This window comes from Salvelinus namaycush, unplaced genomic scaffold, assembly GCF_016432855.1.
Source record: "Salvelinus namaycush isolate Seneca unplaced genomic scaffold, SaNama_1.0 Scaffold8, whole genome shotgun sequence".
NCBI lineage: Eukaryota > Metazoa > Chordata > Actinopteri > Salmoniformes > Salmonidae > Salvelinus > Salvelinus namaycush.
Window position 1 is genome coordinate 630,321 of NW_024061530.1, and position 6,311 is coordinate 636,631.

Here is a 6,311-nt window from a genome sequence, read left to right on the forward strand (position 1 = left end):
TGTTATTGGTAATGGTGAGAGGTTAGCATGTTTTGTTGTAGGCTCTGTTATTGGTAATGGTAAGAGGTTAGCATGTTTTGTTGTAGCCTCTGTTATTGGTAATGGTGAGAGGTTAGTATGTTTTGTTGTAGTCTCTGTTATTGGTAATGGTGAGAGGTTAGCATGTTTTGTTGTAGCCTCTGTTATTGGTAATGGTGAGAGGATAGCATGTTTTGTTGTAGCCTCTGTTATTGGTAATGGTGAGAGGTTAGCATGTTTTGTTGTAGCCTCTGTTATTGGTAATGGTGAGAGGTTAGCATGTTTTGTTGTATCCTCTGTTATTAGTAATGCTGAGAGGTTAGCATGTTTTGTTGTAGCCTCTGTTATTGGTAATGGTGAGAGGTTAGCATGTTTTGTTGTAGTTTCTGTTATTGGTAATGGTGAGAGGTTAGCATGTTTTGTTGTAGTTTCTGTTATTGGTAATGGTGAGAGGTTAGCATGTTTTGTTGTAGCCTCTGTAACTTTGTCACTCATTATTATCATGATTCATTCATTCATAATTTGTCTTAATCATGGCATCAAATGATTAGTTTATTAGTGTTTCGAAAAAATGTATCTTTAAAATTTAACTTAAAAATAAGAACTCCAGTGATCATCCACCATTATTTGTTAAAACTAAACCACAGCCAACGAGTTTGAGTCACAAGCTTGATTTAGTCATTGAATATAGGAATATTTGACCAAATACTTAACCTTTCACTACTTTAATACACTTGTGAATTTGTCAGAATCCTTAACTTTTTCAAATGGGCGGACTAGATAAATAAAGTGCTTTCATTTCTAAATTGTAAAACGTACAGTACACGTATTAAAATATCCTAAAATAGGTAACTTTTTATACTGTCACATTTGATCTCAAATCCAAAATGCTGGAATATAGTGACAAATAAAAAAATATTAGCTTCACTGTCAAAATAGATATGGTGTGGACTGTTTACTCAATACAATCTAAATCTGATACCTCACTGTCATTATAGATAGGGTGGGGACTGTTTACTCAATACAATCTAAATCTGATACCTCACTGTCATTATAGATATGGTGTGGACTGTTTACTCAATACAATCTAAATCTGATACCTCACTGTCATTATAGATATGGTGTGGACTGTTTACTCAATACAATCTAAATCTGATACCTCACTGTCATTATAGATATGGTGTGGACTGTTTACTCAATACAATCTAAATCTGATACCTCACTGTCATTATAGATATGGTGTGGACTGTTTACTCAATACAATCTAAATCTGATACCTCACTGTCATTATAGATATGGTGTGGACTGTTTACTCAATACAATCTAAATCTGATACCTCACTGTCATTATAGATATGGTGTGGACTGTTTACTCAATACAATCTAAATCTGATACCTCACTGTCATTATAGATATGGTGTGGACTGTTTACTCAATACAATCTAAATCTGATACCTCACTGTCATTATAGATATGGTGTGGACTGTTTACTCAATACAATCTAAATCTGATACCTCACTGTCATTATAGATATGGTGTGGACTGTATACTCAATACAATCTAAATCTGATACCTCACTGTCATTATAGATATGGTGTGGACTGTTTACTCAATACAATCTAAATCTGATACCTCACTGTCATTATAGATATGGTGTGGACTGTTTACTCAATACAATCTAAATCTGATACCTCACTGTCATTATAGATATGGTGTGGACTGTATACTCAATACAATCTAAATCTGATACCTCACTGTCATTATAGATATGGTGTGGACTGTATACTCAATACAATCTAAATCTGATACCTCACTGTCATTATAGATATGGTGTGGACTGTTTACTCAATACAATCTAAATCTGATACCTCACTGTCATTATAGATATGGTGTGGACTGTTTACTCAATACAATCTAAATCTGATACCTCACTGTCATTATAGATATGGTGTGGACTGTTTACTCAATACAATCTAAATCTGATACCTCACTGTCATTATAGATATGGTGTGGACTGTTTACTCAATACAATCTATATCTGATACCTCACTGTCATTATAGATATGGTGTGGACTGTTTACTCAATACAATCTAAATCTGATACCTCACTGTCATTATAGATATGGTGTGGACTGTTTACTCAATACAATCTAAATCTGATACCTCACTGTCATTATAGATATGGTGTGGACTGTTTACTCAATACAATCTAAATCTGATACCTCACTGTCATTATAGATATGGTGTGGACTGTATACTCAATACAATCTAAATCTGATACCTCACTGTCATTATAGATATGGTGTGGACTGTATACTCAATACAATCTAAATCTGATAACTCACTGTCTGTCTTTTGACTGATACTGCTTTTTAAACTGGTCTGGTCAGTCTACTCAAATATTTGTACTATACATGTTTCTATCTGCAGGCAACACTTTGATCATTTGTCATTTCTCATAATGATACATCCATTCATGAATAGATAAGACAGGTTTCAAGACACTGATATATCTGAATATGTTAAAAAAAATATACTGCCACTATTATCACCACCAAAGAATAACAGTGTGATTTTAATATGATTTGACTCTTTGTCAGGCTGTCAGGCTGTCTAGTCACAGAGGAAGGCTGTGCTTCTCTGGTCTCAGCTCTGAGGTCAAACCCCTCACACCTGAGAGAGCTGGATCTGAGCTACAATCACCCAGGAGACTCAGGAGTCAGACTGCTCTCTGCTGGACTGGAGGATCCACACTGCAGACTGGAGAAACTCAAGTATGTAGAGGGTTTATGTCAATGTTCATATCAGACATGTTTGACTTATCAGGCTAGTTAAGACAAACATTCTGACCACCACTTGGACAAAGGTATATGCTGACTGTGTGTGTGTGTGTCCTCTCAAACACAGAATGGACACACACAATAGACACACACACACACACGCTGGACTCACAAACACACACACACTGGACACACACACACAGGACAAAAGCTGTTGCCCAATACCTTGCACAGCAGTCGTTTCACCACAGGAAGCTGGGGTTGTTACAGTTAATGAACTGGATATTCTATGTTCATTATCACATATCAATCACACTTACAAAAGGGTTCATTGATCATTATATTGATTAACACTTTGAATCAGTACATTGGTTTTCACATTAGTATAACAAAATGACCATACAATTCAAGGAGACAGAAGATGAATCTATATGTTGTTTGAGAGAATTAACCAAATGCATCTGCCATTGTCCTTCTACACTACTGGTGTTAATTAACAGTGTGTTTTTGAAGTCATGATGATCTCTTTGTCAGGCTGTCAGGCTGTGGAGTCACAGAGGAAGGCTGTGCTTCTCTGGTCTCAGCTCTGAGGTCAAACCCCTCACACCTGAGAGAGCTGGATCCTGAGTAACAATGACCTGAAGGATTCAGGAGTGAAGCTGCTCTCTGCTGGACTGGGGAATCCCCACTGTAAACTGGAGACTCTGAGGTCAGTATTCCTGTAGTTGGTCAACAAGTGATAACTGTTCACCAGATCCACATGTGTTTACCAGACACACATAGTCCACACCATATGTGTTGGACAGTAAGCTTACAGTTTTACATTTGGTGTTATGCTCCAGCAGTTTGGATTTGAGATATAATGTTTCATATTAGGTGACAAGTACAGAAAATGTTACCTTTTTTTAGGTTAAAGGTGAGAGGTTAGCAATGTTTTATTTTTCTAAACGGTGAAACAGACATGTAGTAAAATACCCTCAAATAAAGGGTGATACCCTCAAAGAAGAGCAGTGTGTTTAAGGCGACAAGGCGAGACCCAGGATGACACGGAGGCAGAGGGTTAGAGTCTTTGATATTTATTAATAATACTACAAGGGGTAAGGCAAGAGAATGGTCGTGGACAGGTAAAAGGTCATAACCAGATCAGAGTCAATGGAGGTACAGTGTGGCAGGCAGGCTGGAGGTCAGGACAGGCAGAATGGTCAGAGCAGGCTAGAGGTCCGGATCGGCAGAATGGTCAGGCAGGCTAGAGGTCCAGGACGAGGCCAGAATGGTCCAGGGCAGACTAGAGGTCAGGACAGGCAGAAGGGTCAGGCAGGCCTAGTAAGAGGTCGAGGACAGGCATGAATGGTCCAGGCCAGGCTAGAGGTCAGTGACAGGCAGAAAGATGGTCAAGCAGGCTAAGAGGTCAGGACGTCAGAATGGTCAGGCAGGATAGTAGGTCAGGACAGGCAGAATGGTCAGGCAGGCTAGGGGTCGGACAAGGCATAATGTCAGGCAGGCTAGAGTCAGGACATGCAGAATGGTCAGGCAGGCTAGAGGTCAGGACAGGCAGAATGGTCAGGACAGGCAGAATGGTCAGGCAGGCTAGAGGTCAGGACAGGCAGAATGGTCAGGCAGGCTAGGCAGGTCAGCAGAAGGTCAGGCAGAATGGTCAGGCAGACTCGCGGTCAGGACAGGCAGAATGGTCAGGCAGGCTAGAGGTCAGGACAGGCAGAATGGTCAGGCAGGCTAGAGGTCAGGACAGGCAGAATGGTCAGGCAGGATAGAGGTCAGGACAGGCAGAATGGTCAGGCAGGATAGAGGTCAGGACAGGCAGAATGGTCAGGCAGGCTAGAGGTCAGGACAGGCAGAATGGTCAGGGCAGGCTAGAGGTCAGGACAGGCAGAATGGTCAGGCAGGCTAGAGGTCAGGACAGGCAGAATGGTCAGGCAGGCTAGAGGTCAGGACAGGCAGAATGGTCAGGCAGGCTAGAGATCAGGACAGGCAGAATGGTCAGGCGGGTACAGAGTCCAGAAAACAGGCAAGGGACAAAAACCGGGAGGACTATCAAAAAAGAATAGAAGCAGGAGTAGGAAAAACGCTGGTTGACTGATGAACATACAGACGAACTGGTACAGAGAAACAGGAAACACAGGGATATATACACCAGGGAAACACAGGGATATATACACCAGGGAAACAGGGATATATACACCAGGGAAACACAGGGATATATACACCAGGGAAACACAGGGATATATACACCAGGGAAACACAGGGATAAATACACCAGGGAAACACAGGATATATCACCAGGGAAACACAGGGATATATACACCAGGGAAACACAGGGATATATACACCAGGGAAACACAGGGATATATACACCAGGGAAACACAGAGATATATACACCAGGGAAACACAGGGATATATACACCAGGGAAACACAGGGATATATACACCAGGGAAACACAGGGATATATACACCAGGGAAACACAGGGATATATACACCAGGGAAACACAGGGATATATACACCAGGGAAACACGGGGATATATACACCAGGGAAACACGGGGATATATACACCAGGGAAACACAGGGATATATACACCAGGGAAACACAGGGATATATACACCAGGGAAACACAGGGATATATACACCAGGGAAACACAGGGATATATACACCAGGGAAACACAGGGATATATACACCAGGGAAACACAGGGATAAATACACCAGGGAAACACAGGGATATATACACCAGGGAAACACAGGGATATATACACCAGGGAAACACAGGGATATATACACCAGGGAAACACAGGGATATATACACCAGGGAAACACAGGGATATATACACACCAGGGAAACACAGGGGTATATACACCAGGGAAACACAGGGATATATACACCAGGGAAACACAGGGATATATACACCAGGGAAACACATGGATATATACACCAGGGAAACACAGGGATATATACACCAGGGAAACACAGGGATATATACACCAGGGAAACACAGGGATATATACACCAGGGAAACACAGGGATATATACACCAGGGAAACACAGGGATATATACACCAGGGAAACACAGGGATATATACACCAGGGAAACACAGGGATATATACACCAGGGATATATACACCAGGGAAACACAGGGATATATACACCAGGGAAACACAGGGATATATACACCGGGGAAATAAGCGACACCTGGAGGGGGTGGAGACAATCACAAGACAGGTGAAACAGATCAGGGTGTGACATGAATATGGAGAAAAATATACTGCCACTATTTTCACCATTGACATATATTGATTCCAAGGTGGCTTAGCAGTTCAGACGTCTTTTTCCGTATTGTCGTGTCGTGTCCTGTATATATATATATTTACACCTTTTCTTCACATATCTTTAATTTATTTTATTATCCAAGAACTCAACTACAAAAGCTTTCCTGCAACCCGCTTCACCAATTACAATAAGTATTATTTACCTCAATCTGAAAATCCATCGTGGAAGACA